The following is a 20,712-nucleotide window of genomic DNA, read 5'->3' on the forward strand; positions in this document are numbered from 1 at the left end:
CTAATTTATTCCCAGGGAGATGTTCCACTAGTGAATTTAAAGCATCACTATCAATGGGGCCATGTGGAGGACAGTACAGAGAGCAAATAGACAGATACGTGTTATTAAATTTTACTCTGCACGCGACCGCTTCCAGAGTAGAATTTAGAATCACTTCCGTTTGTGGGTGTGATTTGTGTGTGTAAATGGCAACTCCGTGACCTTCATATCTTCTATACGAGTGATAGTGTTTGAACTGTGGAGGATCAGGATGATCCTCCAGGCGCGTCTCCTGTAAACAAACAACGTCTGGCCTGTGTAGTGAAAGCAAGTTTGCTATATTGTGTAACTTATTCCCAATACCTCTACAATTCCACTGTAGTATAGTGAATGCGGGGGTTTAAGATTTTCGAGGGTGGCCAGGGTGCTTAGTTTTTTTATGCCCCCCGCGACCAGGCGAGTGGCTACCGGGGGACCTTTCCCGGTTCTTACTCATGGAGACCTTCATATTCTCATCAATTACAAGGCTCCCAGACTCCACCGAGGAAGAGCTATTCTTTCTCTCCCTCGCTGGACCAGGAGCGGGAAGGACATGAGGACGTGACTGTTTAGTGAGGGTGGTCAAATTAATCTTGTCAGACTTGTCTGGCTTCGATTTTGGCCGCACTGACTGCATAGGAGCAGCGGCAGCCTGGGAGTAGGAAGTTGCAACAGGGATGTCCGTCAGAGAGTTGGAGCGTACAGGAGGCTTAGACTGAGATGTAGGGCGTGGGGCATGTGGAGCGAATGTTAGGTCAGTCTGTGTCTCAACGGTGCACATCACGGGGCGGGACACAACCGCCGATGCATAGGAGATATTAGGCTTGGGAGTTGCATGCAACTCCTTCACCTTCTTCCTAGCATCGTAGAAGGAAATGCCCTGTGTTGCTTTTACCGTGCAGACCTCCTTCTCCTCCTTCCACTTGGGACAAGCCCTCGAGGAAGTGGAGTGAGCATCCTTGCAGTGAAAGCAGCACTCAGTCTCGGATGTACAGTTGTCAGCAGAGTGACCTACAGCCGCACACTTGCCACACACGATGTTGGAAGCCCGACAAGCCTTTTCGTGGTGTCCATAGAGCTGACATTTTGAACAACGAAAGGGGTTCAGGATGTATGGTCTAACATTTACAATTTCGAATCCAACCTTCACATTGGCTGGAAGAGATACTTTGCCAAAAGTGAGAACAACTGTTGCGGTCTTCGTCCTTATGCCTTCCGAATATCTTGTGATGAATCTGGCCTCTATTACATCTTGCTGAGAAAGTTCCTGTACGATTTCTTCCTCCTCCATAAGCACAAGATCCCTGCAGATGATAACACCCTTGCAGGAATTCATGGCGTGCGGGATCGTTGTTTGGACATCGTGACAGTGGAACTTCCTCAGTTTCAGCAAATCCTTGACCTGGGCAGAATTTATGGTTTTTACGAGAAGGTCTCCACTCGCAAGTTTTTTCACTTGTTCCACCTCACCTGCACACCCATCAATCACCTTCTTGATGATGAAGGGATTGAGGCTGGACAGGGGAGTAGAACCAACCGCATGAATCAGGACGAATGAGGCATTGTTTTCTTGAATGTCAAGGCGGGTACGTGTCTGGGGCCGTACAGTCTGGGGGCAGTCCGTCCGTGCAGCAGTCGGGGGTCGGTCAGGACTACCTGACCCTGAAGGGGGGGGAGGCAGTTGTGGCGTCCGCCATAGTTACCACTTCCCCCGTGAGGGGGAAGTGGGAAGAAAGAGAAAAACAACCAAGGGAGAATTTGCCCGGGGAAAAAACACCTAGTCTGAGATTACCCTTTCAAACCACTCTCGGGAGGACGCGCCTGTGTGTTACTCACACCCCATAGCGATCAGTGGGGGGTACACTCCAGAGGTGAGTAAGCAAAGGCAATCTCAGTAATTAGATATAGACACCTACTATATCTACTAAGGCCAGGGAGGAAAATGAGGTCTAGCTAACCTAACTTTATTGAAAAACGCCCTAGTGGCGGACAAAACAAAACTAAAGCCGGTGAGGCAACCCTGCAGCTAGACGAGAGCTCAGAAACACGTCTTCACTCTTCGCAACCATCCATCATAGTCCCAGCATCACTGCGAATTTGACACCATTAATAACCCGACGCCACTGCGAACCCAGCGGAATCATTGCCATCTCGAACACTAAATTGCAAGCCTGGTGATATTGCAGACCTGATGATATTGCGAACCCTATAGCATCACCGTAGACCAAAGGATACCATTGCGAACCCAATCAGTGTCAATGAAGCATGCAACTCTTAAGCAAAACACTCCCTGATGTTACATTGTTGTTTCAACCAGATGACTCTATGCAGCTTCGGGAGTACCTGGAGCTGGAGAAGCTGGATAGAGTCTTAATCAGTACTAAAAGTCTGACCTAAGCCACATAAAATCGTCTGTTTGGAGTAATAATAAAGTCTAGAAATACGCGGTACTTCATGGAAATGAGGTTGTTTGATGAGAGTTGAGGGAAGTATAAGATCATGGGCGATATTCTGGTGTGGTTAGGAAGCTTACTAACACCTCTTCCTTACCGATTTATGTACGATTCTGCTCCGTTACTATATTCTGGTGTGCTATTCATGCAATCTATGTTGACATTAACAAGATTTAAGAAGTAACAAAGAGGATGTTAAGGTGTTGTTTGGGAAATAAATTGCTAAGGAGTAGGTATTGGGAACTTACCCAACGAGATTACGAGCCCAAGTATCACTGTCCACAGTACTACTGTAACAAGGCATATGGGCCTGATGGGGTTCCTCCTGTTGTCCTTAAGAACTGTGCTTCTGTGCTTACACCCTGCCTAAATAAACTCTTTCGCCCTTGTCTGTCAACTTGCTTCTTTTCTTCATGCTGAAAGTTTGCTCTCATTCAGTTTGTCCCAAAGAAGTGTGACCATTTCCAGTCCCCCAACTATCGCCCGATTGCTGTAATATCCTGTATTGCAAAATTTTGAATCTATTCTCAAAAAAATAAATAAACTGAAGCATCCTTCCTATCACTACCTTCTTTCCAATCGTCAGTATGGGTTCCACCAGGGATGTTCCATTTGCAATCTTCTCTACCGTTCAGATTCCAGGTCATTCTCTTCTCAGGACTTCGACAAAAGCGTTGCCATTGCACTTGACATCTCAAAGTCTGGCTTAAATATTAAACTTCCAAAATGCTTTCTTACTATTCCAATCCTTCTATCTGTGCCTTCATCTCAACCTTTCTTTCTGATCGTTCTATAGCTGCTGCTGTAGACGGCCACGTTTCTTCTAGAGCTATCAGTAGTTGTGTTCTTCAGGGCTGTGTCCTATCAGCAACTCTTCCTTCTATTCATATGTTACATTCTAAGCTGTACAGTCAAAGACCAAAGTCATGTCATAAAACTTAGTGAAAATATCTGCTGAAAGGTTGTTTCTTTGGTGCGGTCTGCTTTTGTGTCGAACGGACGGTTGGTACCATTGACTTGAGTTGCCATTTCTTCCAAGTGACTGGCCTGTGGATGCCAGCATATTTTATGTAACAAAATAAAACTAATCCACATATTAAGTTTTTGTGACTGCTGTTTATATTTAACATATATGAAGCGTTTCTCATCTTTTATCACGCCCGGAACGTTACAATTCATTTAGCTAAATAAGTGTTCGGAAGGCAGTTTTCCATCTTTGTTAAATGAAAATTTGCGAATTAAGTAGATAATTATGACCTGGTGTGGACATTATTGAAAAATTATAAAACAAAATTGATTGTGGTATTCAACAGATGAGAACGGAATTACTGTATTATGATAATCGATTTTTTTATTTCTGAATGGCTGGCGAACTGAATCCCACAGACGAGTTCGAACACATATACCAGCCGACCGAAGTCTACGCACAACAGTTTTTGTGCTTCACTGTAGGTGCAGTTCGTTTCTTATGGCGTAAGCACTGCTAACACGTGCTGCTTCCATCGTTGTGATTATTTCCTGGCCCTATAGATCTTTTCCACGTGACGTCATGGGTCATGTGGCTTTTGTTTACGACGCCATACTGGACGGCAAATTGTCGGACGTCTAGAGAGAGAGAATTGCTGATTCTGCAATGATATTCCACTGTTGTGCCTTCGGCTGTACGACATGGCAGAAAACTGGAAGTGGGGTAAATTTCTGCCAGTTTCTAGCCAATGAGGAAAGGCAACAGAAGTGGATAGCTGCAGTGAAGAGGGAGAATTGGCAGCCGACGGCCTACACCCGACTCTGTAGCAGGCATTTCATATCAGGTGAGCCACCCCCACCCCCTCCAACCCCACCCCATCCCCCCACCCCATCTATACACCCCCACCACCCTCCAACCCCACCCCATCCCCCCACCCCATCTATACACCCCCACCACCCTCCCACTGCCACCCTGACTCCCCCGCCGCCACCCCGAACCCCCCCACTGCCACCCCCACCCCACCACTCTCCCCCCATCCCCTCACTCCCAACCCCCCCAAAAACCTTACCCCCACTTTCGAACCCCCACACCCCCAACTCCCCTCCACAAGCCCCCAGCCCCCCACAATACCCCCGCTACCACCCAACCCCCTTCCCCTCCACCCCCTACCCAACCCACTCCTTACAACGCATCCCCAACCCGCCCATTCATCCTCACCCACCACCCCCCACCCCCAAACCAACCCTAATCCCCCCCACCCCCCCACCGCCATTCAAACCTCCTACCCTCCCTCCACCTCCATCCCCCACTCCCACGCCCCCACCCTTCACTCATTCATCAACTACTTGATTCCCAGTGCATACAATCCCTCCCCCCTTGGCCCCTCGTCAATAATTTACTGATTACCAAGACGATTTACATGTGTATGTGAGTTCCAGCTAGATATAGTACACATATTTTCCTTGAGTGATGCCCCGGTGAACTTTCACGGGGTGTTCACCAAATATTGATAGAGATCGCCATATCTGAGATCTGGTTTCGGTATCCCGTACTTGAAACAGGCGAATTTCTCCCGAGATAAGGCGTAAGCATCCAGCCTCAAACACTTTATCTTATTCCTGTACAGATCTTGGTAGCGTTGATCCTGATTTCTGCATATATCAGACAGTTCAGTCTCTGACAGCCCTGTCTGGACAGCCATTACTGCGAGGAGTTTGCCATCCAATATGGAGTCGTAAACAAAACCACGTGATTTCTGTGACGTCACTGGAAAAGGTCTATAGTGGTGTAGTAACATGAAGATGACCTGAACTATGACAGTACTCCGTTGTGCCTTCCTCCTTTTCAAGAAAGAAGGAACCAAAGGCCAGGAGCCCGCAAACCATTCCTTCCTCCATTCTATGGTTATGCTTATACCACAATTATGTTTGAGCTGTCTGTACAGGATTCGCTTCCCGGATATGAAGTGAGATCATGCCACCTCTCATTTCCCTAATAGTTGGATGCATGTTCCTTTCCCTCTTCATATCAAAGTATAATAGGTCTGCATGACCTCTTGTGTTAAGGTGTAAGATGAAATGTCCGGGTGATCATCGTCTAACCGTTGGCATTTCGTCTCTCATAAGAAATTCAGACTCAGTACTTCTTGCGTGTTGGTGTTAAGGCTTCGGAATTTCCTGGGTTCATTTATACTCCAATTCAGCAGCAGATATGAAGCTTGAGAAGTCAGGTTAGCCAACCACGAATATGTAATTGTGGTAGAACTGTCATAATGTTTCAAGTGTTGCACTTAATCCTCGGACAAAATTGGGACACGACTTTCGTCTTTGACTGTACATCTAACCCTATCCTCTCATATGCCAATGACTCCACCCCTCAGTTTTTCATATGCTTCTCGCAGCGTCCGTCTCAGCAGTTACTTCAGTAAACAAGGGAAGAGGCTATGGCACACCTAATGTCTTATTTGGCTCAAATCTTTTTTTGCAATGAAAGTAATATTGGTGTTTTTGATACATCAAAAACTGAGTCCTTACATCTTTCAATCCGACAAAAACTGCAGGACTATCTTTTTTTTTTTAATTTTAACATCTAACTCAATCCTGCATCATCTCTCCCGGAAAGATTATATCTCTTGTAAAATCTGCTTCCAAGAGAATAGGTGTGCTAAACGGACTGCGTGCCATTTTTACCCCTGCACAGCTGTCGACTTTATAGACGAGTTTAATCACCCCTTGTTTAGAGTACAACTGTCATGTGTGTTGAGGTTCCCCACATACAGCTCTTCTCAACAAGGTGGAGTCAAAGTTTTTTCGTTTCATTAACTCTCCTCCTCTTACTGGTTTCCTTCAACCTCTATCTCATTGCCGCACTGTGGCATCTTCATCTCTTTTTCTGTCGCTACTTCAGTGGTCACTGCTCCTCTGAATTGTCTGCATGCATCTCTCCGCCACTACGGCGGAGTGCGTAACACCCGTGTAGCAACTAATAGTCATCCTTTTTCTGTCCAGCTGTCTGATGCAAGAGTTAACTGTCACTCCCATTCATGTATGCAACAGTTCAACTCTGGAACTGTCCTTCTTTGTATTTCCTACTGCCTATGACCTCCAGTCTTTCAAAAACAGTGTGTCCAGGCATCTCTAAATGAATGGATGTCGAATTTGGCTTTCTGTTATCTTGTTTCATTTTTTTTTCTTGGGGGGGAATAATACTTCGAGCTTCTGGCCTTTGGTTCCTTCTTCCTTGCATAAAAAGAAAAAAAGTGACAGAGAAATTGACTGCTGGCCAATAGGAAATGAGACAAACAATCGTTTTCAATATCAGATACTGTGCCTTGATTTCAAAGTCCATGCTCAAGACTATGATATGGTGGCCTTTATATTATTACTCGACGCACTTCATTTTTTTAAAACATACAGTACATCGAGGAGAAAATGCACTTGACAGGTTGGTGATCATTGTCTAATACATGTCCGAATAACATCGTTGTATTTCAAATAATTACCCATAGTGTGATTCGAAATTGGTAATTATTTGAAATAATACGATGTTATTCGGACATGTTGCATTCAGCCAATCATCACCATCCTGTCAAGTGCATCTTCGCTCCAATTAAAAAAAAAAAAAAAGTGTGTTAGCTCTGTGGTAAACTATAATCCGAGCAATTTCATTAACCCTATCACTCCGATACCGTAATCCTTCCTCTGTATTCTTGTTAATGACTGACGATTGCCTTCGACTCAGCAGTGTTGTCGAAGGAGCGAGTTTTTAGCCTCCATTATTTCTTCCACTACCGGACAGCTCTCCCAAAGTGAATAAAATTGTGTGGTAGCAGTAGAGAAGAAATATACAAGAAGAGACTACATTCATAGACCTTCAGCGAAAATACTTCCGCCAATTTTTAAGTTTCTCTCCTTGAAACTGATACAATATGTGAAATTGTTTTATAGCAAATCTAATCAGCTCAAAATTTCAGCCAGAACAGCTTCGTATTTCACAAGCCGCTAAAAAGCCTCTTTATGACCAAAACTGAAAACTGCTAAATAATCAGCTGATGCATCAGCTGATGCAACAACTGACATGAAATGAAATTAAATGAACGGGTCTTAAATTTGGCTCTGTTATCTTGTTTTTCTTTTCTTTTTTCCTTGGAGGGAACAATCTTTCAGGCTCCTAGCCTTTGGTTCCTTCATTCTTACATTAAAAAAATAAATATATCAACTTAAAATTGCAGTCTGAGCAACTTTGTATTTAGCTCTCCATGAGCCACTGTTCGAACTTTCCTTCAGGGAAAAAAAAAAAAAAAAAAAGATCCTCAGGTGAACCACTTATAGACCTGTCGGTTTTGCCACAGGCAAAAGTACATCGTCGAAGTGAAGGTGTTGGGGCTGGTGTGATGGTAAACCGCGGGTACGGTACTTTTCTGAGTCAAAATTTACTTTACGGGCTCCTCTTTTTCGGCGGTTTTCCTCCTCCTCCTCACCAACTTGTCATCTTGTGAGGGTGATCTGATGTTGCAGGTTGTTGGAAACGTTTTTCTTAATATTAAACTAACCTCATTGGTCACTGCACAAGATACGTAGTAGAGTAAACGAGATGATGTTGGAGTGGGATAAACGGTATTTGTTGTTGCTCATGGTGCTGTAATGCCATCTGAATGTGCTATTTTCCATTGTAGTTTGGTTAGATGACATCAGTTTAGTATCTGCAAACACGTTTCCAGCAACCTTCAACATCAAATCAACCCACACAAAACAAAAATAAGCTGAGGGAAAGAGAGAGAGAAAGAGAGAGAGAGAGAGAGAGAGTGAAGACGCCGAAATAAAGAATCCGGTAAAGTAAATATTGACCTTTTATGGGTCGTGTTGAAGATTTTGTCATGACAGTTTTAACGGAATTCAGACCCCCGAAGAGTTCCTGTCCCTGCCTGGGATCATCAGTCTTATGAATTCTTAAACGGTAATCGTGCCTGGGAAAATAATTTCTTGTGAAATTTCAAAGATTTGAAATCTGTTTCTGTCGACCTTCATACCAACCGACACGTCATGAAAACGCCCTCATAAATGGCATCAGATCAGTCCTTAATGAGGCAGCCTTTGCATGTACTAAATATACGGTAGGTGATAGGTATTAATGCCCTAGTGATGATACGCGGAAGTAGCCTATATGAGATCCTCTGCCTCAGGGGATAGGTTATCTTCCCTCTACCAACAGTCGAATATGTACGAATATTTTCTTTATCCAGCGTTATATAAACAGCGAGAACATTGTCCCGTCTGATGAATCGATATGATGTGTTATATTAGTATACTCCTGCTGCTTAAAGACCATCTTTTTCTACAATAACAATGAAGTGGTTGAGCGCTATGTTAAAACCCTTTAATTCAGAATGCTTTGCCTAATCTGAGTGAAGTAGTTTGAAAATGACGATAGTGAAATATGAAAAGACGTCATCGGAGAGAAGTGTTACACCATTTCAGGACGATAACTCCGTTTCATATATATTTTTTTTTTCTTGATTTAGCAGCGCCCTCAGTTGTTTTAAACATATCCACATAATGAGCTTGTGTTACTGTGGAGGTTCGGCCCCACATGGAGCCTATTCAGGTATCCTCTCGGTAGGTAACTGCAAGTATATTTTGTCCATGGCATATTTCTGTTACCACCAGGCCAGTTCATGCACCGAAGGAGAGACCACTTAGCCGGACTATCGAAAAAAAAAAAAAAAAAAAAAAACATCAGATCTTTCCGTACTGTTTTTTATATTATTTTTCTCCAGCCAAGCTACTGTTTTCAACTAAGGATAAGTTTGGTGAAGTATCATCTGGGCGACGGTGTGGCAATGATGGAACAGAATGCTGGATTATATTAGGCTATAGCCTAGTTATGACGACGTCGGCCACCGAAGGCAACGCAAAAACAAGTGCGACAAAAATAATCTCCCTTTAACTCTCTCATGATCGGGACGTAGTATTTTGATCCAGCTGGTGCCAGACGATTTTGTCGAACACAAGGAGACGCAGGTGCCTGAGACTGTTAAGAATTCTTATCATTGATACTTTCCGAGAGGAAAGCGAGCTTATATGTTCTTCCTGTTAATGTTGCAAGAAAAAGCTTTTCAGTAAGCCTTTACTTTTACTGCATACCATCCACAAACACCACAATACCTATAATCCCAGGGTATGTCACATGGCCCCTTCCAAGCCCCAACCCTCTGCTCTCACAATTCCAGCTCGTCCCACTTGTTTTTTTTTTTTCCAGCAAGCCAATCTCTTTACTTCCGTAACACTTTCATCATGAAGGATATTATGATATATAGTTTTACTGCGCTAAAATCATCAATCCTACAGCACCCATTTTCACAGGGTATACTTATGTAATCCTGTCTCACCCCCACCACCCACCTAACATCCATGTCCTTCATCACCATGCAGTTTTCTCTACTTCTTTCCCTTTGACGGTTTCATGGCGTGACGCAGATCACACCATCGACAAACGCTGTTTTACACACACACACACACACACACACACACACACACACATATATATATATATATATATATATATATATATATATAAGAAGCCTATGTGGTAGAGTGGTAGAGCATGCATTTCGCACGCTGGTGGAGGCGGGTTCGCCTCCCGCCAGAGTTGTGAAAACTTTGGGAAGCGTTCGCCGAGTCACCGACCGCTTTGGCAGACACAAGGGGTTGAACCAGTGTCACATACTAGTATGCTTGTACCCAGTCGGGCCGATTACACTTGGTTCACAGACTACACACACATCCAAAGCCACTACGACACTACAGTCACAATCAGAAGCACTTCTCACCCTACATACAATCTCTACCAGACAGCCTGAGCCACTGGGTAGAGGTACATTGGCTGTATCGTCCCTGCTTCGGTAGGGATAGATCGGTCCTGCAGTGGACCTCAGCGGCTGCTGATATATATATATATATATATATATATATATATATATATATATATATATTACTATATACTATATACCTAGGCTGCTTCCCCCAAAGAAAGGGAGGTAGCCGAGACAGGACGACTCACTCTCCATTTACTCATCCATTCAAACACATTCATTCGCATCTTAGCCCCAAAGGGGAGAACGGACAGATCCTCACTGCATCACACCGCACAAGGGTCAACTGCGCAATGCAATCAGTGACATCCACAGCAGGGCCCGACAGCAGAACTGGTTTACCCCTGCCACATCATAACAGACCCATCCCCTTACCCGCACCTGACCTGACTAGCTGATCAGACCAAATGCGGGAGAATATCCCCTCAGGGCTGCGTCATCACTTATTCATTCACAATTTCTCTCCATTTATTTCTGTCACGCACAGCCACTCTTCCTTGCTCAACAGACATCCCTCTCGCATCCAGCGCTCTCTTCACACTGTCCATCCATCCTATTCGTGGTCTTCCTCTCAGTCTTACACCTCTCACATCAGATCTAGTTATCTTTTTCACCAATCGCTCATTATATATATATATATATATATATATATATATATATATATATATATATATATAATCGTTAATATCTCTTGCCGACTTTATCCATCGTATTGAAGACATGGTAGACTAGATCTACTGCACCCTCTCAACTAAGGACAATCGTGTAGATTTTTTTTTATTTAAGAATTTAGCGAGATTTTGCATGAATTTGTGAGGATTGACATCTTGGTTTAATGAAGCACGTCACATTAAAATCAGTGTAGGTGACATTTTATAAAACTGAACTTACAAGCTTGCCTGCTGAGGCTGCCTTTAGTATTCCTAACCTGTCTAACTCCAATGTGTTACCTTGCGTCTTGGACTTCCGCACTTCTCCTCTGCTGCACTCAGTCCCCACATGTGCCAGTGAGCAGCCAGTGATGCCCTGTGACCTTGAGAGTCTGTTATTCAACCAGAAATAGTAGCAGCAGCAGCAGCAGCAGTAGTAGTAGTAGTAGTAGTAGTAGTAGTAATAACAGTATGAAACATAATAGCTAATAATAATAATAATAATAATAATAATAATAATAATAATCTATCTATCTATCTACCTATAGCCCGACGCCCTAATCCCGCAAAGGGTGACCGCAGACAAAACGCCTCCAAGTCGCTCTGTCACCCACCATTTGACTACCCTCCCCCCAACTCACCCCCTCCTCCCTCATATACCTCTCTACTCCATCCCTCCACCTCATCCTCGGTCTACCCCTCCCTCTCCCTCCCTCCACCTCACTACATACACCCTCTTAGTCAGTCTTTCATTCTCCATTCTCTTCACATGTCCAAACCACCTCTGAATTTCTCCTAATCTTCTCAACCACATCCACATCCACCCCACAACGTATTTCACTTCTTCATTCGTCAACCTGTCCCTCCACGTCACTCCACATGCTCCTCTCAAGTAACTCATTTCCACTGCTCTCACTCTTGACTTGTTCCCCTCTTGCAAGGTCCACGCCTCGCTTCCATACGGCAGGGTAGGGATCACAATACTATCATGCAGTGGCTTCTTAAATTTCCATACTCACCTCCCTATTTCTCATCACTGCTTTCAGTGTACCAACAACCTTCCTTCCCTGCTGTACCCTTTCACGCACCTCATCCCCCAAAGTTCCATCCTTATTCATCACACTACCCAAGTACTTGAATGCACTCACATTCTCCATATCCTCACCATCCAACCTCACTGCACACTCTGTGACTTCATTCCTCTCAAACACCATAACTTTACTTTTGTTTACATAAACTTTCAGATTCCTCCTCCTACACACTGTCCCAAATTCATTCACCAAACCTTGCAACTCTCATTCATCTTCACTCAACAGTACTGTATCATCGGCAAACAGCAACACCGGAATCTTCCAAATCTCACCCTCATTCATTAGAGCCACCCCCACATCCACTGCCCTACCTTGCAGCTTCTTTACAACCCCATCCATGTATATATTAAACAGCCATGGAGACATCACACAACCCTGTTTCAGTCCCACATTGAGATCAAAGAACTCACTCATCTCACCATCCACTCGCACCGTAGAACTAGCTCCCTCGTACATACTTTTCACAGCACTCAACAATTTCCCCTCCACTCTATATATTCTTAATACCTTCCACATACCTTGCCTATCTATTCTGTCATAAGCTTTCTCCAAGTCTATGAAGGCAGCATACACTTTCCTTCCCTTCTCTAGATACTTCTCCACTAAACATCTTAGAACAAATATATGATCTACACACCCTTTTCCTTTCCTAAATCCCCCTTGTTCTTCTCCAACTAGCTCCTCTGTCATATGCCTAACCCTATCAATGAGTATTCTACCATATATTTTACCAGTCACACTAAGAAGGCAAATATCCCTATTGTTACCACATACTTCTCTCTCCCCTTTTCCTTTGTATAGAGGAGCAATTATACCTGATTTCCAGTCCTCTGGAACCCTTCCCTCTTCCCAAGCCAATCTACACAACTTTCATATCCACTCCACAACAATTTCACCCCCATACCTAAGCATTTCACCATACACTCCATCAATTCCTGGTGCCTTTCCCAACTTAATCTTCTTCATCGCTTCCACTACTTCCGCCCTACTGATCTCTTCCTCCCTCCTCTCATCTCTTCTTCTCCCAGCCATTCCCCAACCACTTATACTCGCACTGCTCTCACTCTCTACATTCAACAAATCCTCAAAGTGCTCTTTCCATCTCCTCAATTTCTCTCTCTTCTCCACCAGCAATCTATTATTCCTGTCTTTCACTCCCCTACTATTTCCCCTTTCACACTGCCTTACTTTCTTTACCTCCTTCCAAAACAATTTCTTACTCTCCCTCCATTTCATAGATTCCTCCCAAACTCTTCATCCACTTTCTTCTTACTCTCCTTCACCAGTCTCTTCACCTCCCTTCTCCTGCTCACATATACCTATCTCTTCTCTCTCTCATCTTCTCCCCTACCTCTACTCACTAACCATTCACTATATGCCTTCTTCTTTTGTTCCACAGCTCGTTTCACCTCATCATTCCACCATGCTGTCCCTTGCACACCCTTGCATCTCGTCCTCACTCCACAAACCGCCTCACACGCTGCGCCTATCTCTTCCGTGAATATCTTACATATGTCTTCCACCCCTTTCATCTGCTCTAGCTCATACCTTCCCAATCTTTCTTCCACTATGCTCTTATACTCTGTCATTTTCTCACTATCTTGCAAATTCTCCACTCTTCTCACAGGAGCTGTTTCCTCCTGTCTTCCCCTTCGTCTCCTCAACCATTTTCTTTGCAGCTTTACCTTGGCCATCACTAAGTGATGGTCCGAGACTCCATTCCCCCACCCTCTCCACACTCTTGCATCCAACACTTAATAATAATAATAATAATAATAATAATAATAATAATAATAATAATAATAATATCAGACAGAGCCAGGATTCCGGGGGCCTCAATGGAGAGTGAACTGTAGCGTGGTCCATCAGATTGGGCAAACTTGGGCCGTCTGGACATAGCTACTCCTAACCCTGCCCTAGGGTGGGAAAAGAAGTCTGGATGATGATGATATTGATGATCAGTGATGATGATGAAAATAATAATAATACCGGTAATAACAACAACAACAATAATAATAATAATAATAATATAAACGGTAATAATAATAATAATCATCATCATCATCATCATAATCATAATCATAATCATAATAAAATTAATAATAAAAATAATAATAATAATAATAATAATAATAATAATAATAATTATTATTATTATTATTATTATCATTATCATTATTTTTATTATTATTATTATTATTATTATTATTGTTATTACCGTATTATTATGATCATCATCATCATCATCATCATCATTATTATTATTATTATTATTATTATTATTATTATTGTTGTTGTTGTTGTTGTTGTTGTTGTTGTTGTTGAGACATATGACAGATGTGTATGAGTCGGGTAGAGAAACACGAGTCTGAGACAGAAGTTTATTCCTGACTAGTTTCGCACAGAAGAAGCCTCGGCGCGAAACTAGTCAGGAATAAACTTCTGTTTTAGACTCGTGTTTCTCTACACCACTCATATTATATTATTATTATTGTTATTATTATTATTATCATTATCATTATTATAAACTAATGCCCAGTCTGGGGAAGTGAACCAAGACTTAAGGGCAGGAAATGGAAAACAACGGAAGTTCTGTGTAACATTATATCATCGTTTGCAATCTCTCTCTCTCTCTCTCTCTCTCTCTCTCTCTCCGTAAAAATATTTTCAGCGTAAGAATATTCAGAATAAGGGCGTTAAGTTCAGACGTACTTGACATAACCTACTGCCCTCTTGGCATTCACGACAGGATGCGACGTCAGTTAGAACAGCCAGTATCTTTCTCTTGACCTAAAGAAGAGCAAAGAACATAAAACGACCCTTATGAAATAGCTTTTTTTTTTTTTTTTTTTTGTATTTTCAAGGAATCTCAAGGTAATTATGAAAATATCAACTTAAGACCCTTTGTGAATGTCTTACATCACTGAAAAACATCGCCTAGGATCCAGTCAGACACAGGGAATATTGCTTGAGTTGCTCTGGAGGTTCCAGTCTGGCCAAGTTCTCTTCTGGTTACGACGGAAACTGAGTGACTCAGAGACTAACGCGACATCGGCCCGGTCCCTGTCGCTAGCAGGGCCTGGTAGCAGATTTCTCTTCAGTAGACGATTTTTGTATTACATGCTACATTTGATTTACCATGGATGATCTCCCATTTTTGGTACCGGTACTGTAACCTAACCTGACCTAACCGACTAATTTAACTGAGTAACAAACTAAACTAACCTTGTCCTAAGAAAGTAAATCTAACCGAATTTAGAAGTTTTGTAATAGAAAAAGTACAAGAATGCTACATAAAAAGGAAATCAGCTGTCCGGCACCTAATAGGTAGATTTATTGACAAACAAGGAACGTAGACTGCAAAATCTTATCATCATTCTTAAGCTATTCCTTCTGCAATAAGAAACCAAATTATGCGAGGAAGATTGTAGTAAATTATATGGTTATATTCTGGTTATACAGAATGGGGCTGAGTGGGATGGGATGGAGTGAGGGGCATGGTGTGGTGTGAGACTGCGTGTAGTATGGGGCTAAGTTATAGTGTGGGGCAGGTAGTGGTGTGGTGCTGAGTATGGTGTGGTTCTGGGTGTGATGTTGGGCTAGGTGTGGTGTGAGGGTGGGTGTGATGAGGGGCTGGGTGTGGTGTGGTGCTGGTTATGGTGTGGTGCTGGGCGTGGTGCTAAGTATGGCGTGCGGCTTGGTGTGGTGTTGGGTTGGGTGTTGTGCTGGGTTGGGTGTGGTGTGAGTCGTGGGTAAGTCCGCAGACCACTCTAAATTATTACGTTCCCTTCTCTTGCTTCCTCTCCACCCTCTTTTACCCCTCCTCCCCATCCATGGAGAAGTCCACTGCTGAACAAAGGCCTCACCCATCCTTTTCCACGAATTCCTTGACTGAACCAATCTCTGCCACGTTTTGCCTACAAACGTCTCTATCTCATCTCTCCACCTCCTGACTCTTTTCTGCTACGCTTACAATCTCTTGGAGTCCAGTCACACAGACTCTTGCTCTGACGGTTATGACTTTTTCTTGCTACATGACCTGCCTTCCTCCATTTATGTTCTTTTATAGCTTCAGTAATGTCTTTGTCTTCAGTCTGCTCTCTCACCCAAGTTGATATGTTCCTGTCTCTCAGAGATATTGCAAACATTGACCATTTCATTGTTCTTTGAAAATAGACAAGTTTGTCTTCCATTGATTTTGTCAGCATTCAGGTCTCACAACCTTATGTCATAGCTGGGATTATACATTCGTTACAGGTAAATATTTTTCGTTTCATATATATTGGCAAGCTACTTTTCAAGATGTCTCTTTGTTTACCGAAAGCCTTCTATTCGATTGTAATGCGTCGTTTTATTTCGTTTTCATGGTCTTTCGTTAGTTTTAGTATTTGCCCCAAGTAATTGTACACCTCAACTTCTTCATGAATGTCTTCACTTTTATTGATGACGTACTTTGGTGTATGTGCATTAAACATTAATTTCACTCCTGTTCATCTTTAGCTGTACTCAGAGACTTTCTCAGTTTAGGTCATTTAAAGTTTTTTGCAATGTCTCAGCTGTTTCTGAGATCAGAATAATGTCATTTGCAAACCTTAAATGATTTACGTATTTCCCATCTATGTTCACTCCTTTGCTCTCCCAGCTTAACGTTCTGAAAACGCTTACAAGGCATGCTCTAAACATCAACTGAATCTCCCTGATGCACGCCCTGCTCAGTCTTAATTTTTTCCTAGTCTTTATGTAACTTAACTGTAACACTTCCTTCTTCGTATAATTATGTTTTCGAGCAGTTTAACAATGTTCTCGTTTACTCCTTGTTCCCGTAATGAATTTATAATTACTATGTGCTCCACTGAGTCGAAAGCCTTTCATAATCAACAATACCTCAGCACAATGGTTGATTATATTCTGTAATTATCACAGTTAACTGATTCATTGTGTGTACATGATCTGCAGTCGAATACCCACTTCGGAATGCTGCCCGCTCACGAGGGTGGTTGTCTTCCATATTTATTTTTATTCGGTTCGTAAGGACTTTGGTGGAGAGTCTTAAACAGCTGATAGTAAGCGCTTTCGAATCACCATACTTGTAAAGCAAAATAACCATTGCATTATATCATGTTTTGAGACACTTCTTCCTTATATATTGGTTAAGGAAGTGAGTGAGCTAGTTTTGAACTTCTACTCCTGCATCCAACAGTAAATTTGCTACTATGCTTGTGTCGACTGTAAAATTAGCTATTGCTATTATTGTCTCTAATGCTTGCGGATCTTTTTTAAAACTCTTCAGCTCTCTTCACATCTTCTCTCTGCACTTAGCCTTATGACTCACCATTTTTGTCTTTTAGTTATATACTGTATATATAATTTGTCCTACTGCCATTTTTTTCCTTTTCTCATTTCGATAAGTTTGTTTAAGTCTGCTCTTTCTATTTCAGCTTTCTTTGTTTTTATTTTGATCTCCTTTCTTCTTTTAGCACACACACACACACACACACACACACACACACACACACACACATATATATATATATATATATATATATATATATATATATATATATATATATATATATATATATATATATATATATATATGCAAACTAACCACAGGAGAAATGAAAGGAGCGACAGTGAGTACTTTCGTATATTACATCTTCAGACAGAGTGAGACAGAAACGTAAAGGGTAGAGGTCTTTTATGCACACTCGCAGCAGGTAGTGGCACACTGAACAATGGATGACCTGAATTTTTACCTGCGGCTTAACTTAGGGAGTGGAACACAACAAAGGATGACCTGAATCTAAAAATGCACATGACAAAGGAGGAGGGAGTAGGAGGGGTGGAAAGGGGAGTGGGAGGGTGGGGGAAGGGGAGAGGGGGGAGGGAGGAGGGGATAAATACTGCTGCTTAACTTAAGACCTAGAGGATTAATGCTTGGTGTGTCCCACACAGGTGTGACTACACCACCAGGAGATGACAGGGAACAATCACATGTTAGTCTGGGGGATACTGCTTTATAATTAATTCAGTTAACAATTTATCACACTTATAATGACAATAGCTCATGATTACATTCTTTTCATATGTGCCAGAAATTAGACAAGATTCTATTACATTTCTTTCATCTTAGCTTTTTGATCTTGCTAGAATCTTGGAGCCTGTCCAGTCAATATGGTGATCACTGGATGCTTTGTGCTGAAATAAACCACTACTCTGTTGGGCTGTTCTTACACTGTATTTATGTTGTGAGATTCTAGTTTCCACATCTTTTCCAGATTGTCCTATGTAAAATTTGTTACAGCTTTTACATGGGATTTTGTAAACAACGCATGAATTACTGAAAGGGCTGTTCTTCATGAGGGTTTTTTTTATGGTGTCCTCATATTTGAATACTACTTGTACATTGAGTTTCCTCAGTATGTAAACAACATCAAGAAAATTTTCATGGAAGGGGAGGACAAGGGTTCTTTGAATGTTCTGGCGATCTGGCTTATTAGTTTTCCCTTCAAGGAATCGTTTCTTGGCTGTATTGTGGCACTGAGTTAGTATGCTTTGTGGATATTTTAGTTTCTTTCCTATACTCTGAATCATTTTTAGTTCATCTAAAAATTCTTGGTCTGAAATTCTATATGCTCTTAGGTACATGGATATGAACACAGATCTTTTTACATTAATATGATGGTTTGAATAGTAATGAACATATGACATAATATTTGTAGGTTTTCTGTATACCTTAGTCTTCAAAACATTTTGGTCCCTGATGACTTTTACATCCAAAAATGGCAATTCATTATCCATTTCCATCTCATGAGTAAATTTAATCGATGGAACTAACGATTTTAATTGCAGGAGAAATTCATCAATGGGAAGGCTGTTAGGCCAGAAGCACAGAATATCGTCAACGTATCGGAGCCAGACTATGTTTTGCTCCTTTATGGAGGTCAGTAAATGCTTCTCAAAGAACTCCATGTAAATATTTGCCAGAACTGGGGAGAGGGGATTACTCATGGCCATACCAAATTTTTGTGTGTAAAATTTACCTTCAGAGGTAAAAGAAGAGTTGACAATGCACAATTTAATTAGCTTGATAATGTTTTTAGAGGGAGTACCATCAGTGTTACTACCCAGAATGCTTGGCAGGAAAGTTAAAACATCATCAACAGGGACATTTGTGAATAATGATTTAACATTAAAGTTGACTAATTTGTAGGGGTACATGGCATTTAGACATTTTAACTTTCTTACCAAATCCTCATTGTTTTGTACAAATGAATCAGAGATAATGCCTACAACAGGGCACAACAGTGTTACAAGCCACTTGGACAGTTTGTATGTCGTAGAGCCTACAGAGGTTACAATTGGCATGATGGGGTTGTTTGGTTTGTGAGTTTTAATCAAGCCATACATATATGGTGCAGGTGAATTTTGCACAGAGAACTGTTTGATCAAGTCATCCCTTCCTCTTAGCAAAGTCTTGATTTCTTTATGGAATTTTCTAGTTTGTTTTTCAGTTGGATCACTTTTTAGTTCACTGTAGGTGTTGGTGTCACGCAACAGTTCACTCACTTTTTCCTTGTAGTCGCATTTGTTCATGACTACTACTACGCTGCTTTTATCAGCTGTAGTTATATGCAGGGAGTCATCTTTTTTCAATTTGTCCAAGGCATTCACAAATCTTTTAGGAGCAGAGTTGTTATTTTTCTTAAACATTGCCCCATATAAAATACCACGAATAATCTCACTATTTTCGCTTGATTGTTTTTCCATTTGAAACAAGGACTTTCCAACCTGCACTGGGTTTATCTTCTTGCCATAAGAAAACGATAAACCATAACCTAGGGCACATAAGGTATACCGATCTAATTCTTTAGATGACAGGTTTATGACGCAATCTGGATTCATATGTATGTTCCAATAACTGTTTTCAATCAGTCCTTTTAATTTATGTTCGTGTTTACATTTCACACTAATAGTTTCATTGGTGAGAACTTGATAACAGTGAGAGAAAACTATGTGTTGATTTTCCGGTGTTAGTGTGTTTCTAATACACTGTTTCTTGGTGTCCGAAATTTTAAATTTGCTGTTTGTTTCTTCTCTGGTTTTGGGACCAAGAATCCAGATTGCGTCATAAACCTGTCATCTAAAGAATTAGATCGGGATACCTTATGTGCCCTAGGTTATGGTTTATCGTTTTCTTATGGCAAGAAGATAAACCCAGTGCAGGTTGGAAAGTCCTTGTTTCAAATGGAAAAACAATCAGGTGAAAATAGTGAGATTATTCGTGGTATTTTATATGGGGCAATGTTTAAGAAAAATAACAACTCTGCTCCTAAAAGATTTGTGAATGCCTTGGACAAATTGAAAAAAGATGACTCCCTGCATATAACTACAGCTAATAAAAGCAGCGCTGTAGTAGTCATGAACAAATGCGACTACAAGGAAAAAGTGAGTGAACTGTTGCGTGATACCAACACCTACAGTGAACTAAAAAGTGATCCAACTGAAAAACAAAGTAGAAAATTCCATAAAGAAATCAAGACTTTGCTAAGAGGAAGGGATGACTTGATCAAACAGTTTTCTGTGCAAAATCCATCTGCACCATATATGTATGGCTTGATTAAAACTCACAAACCAAACAACCCCATCAGGCCAATTGTAA

Source organism: Coenobita brevimanus, chromosome 19 (genome assembly GCF_032717465.1).
Source record: "Coenobita brevimanus isolate Jiangsu-jjx chromosome 19, ASM3271746v2, whole genome shotgun sequence".
NCBI classification, from domain to species: Eukaryota; Metazoa; Arthropoda; class Malacostraca; order Decapoda; family Coenobitidae; genus Coenobita; species Coenobita brevimanus.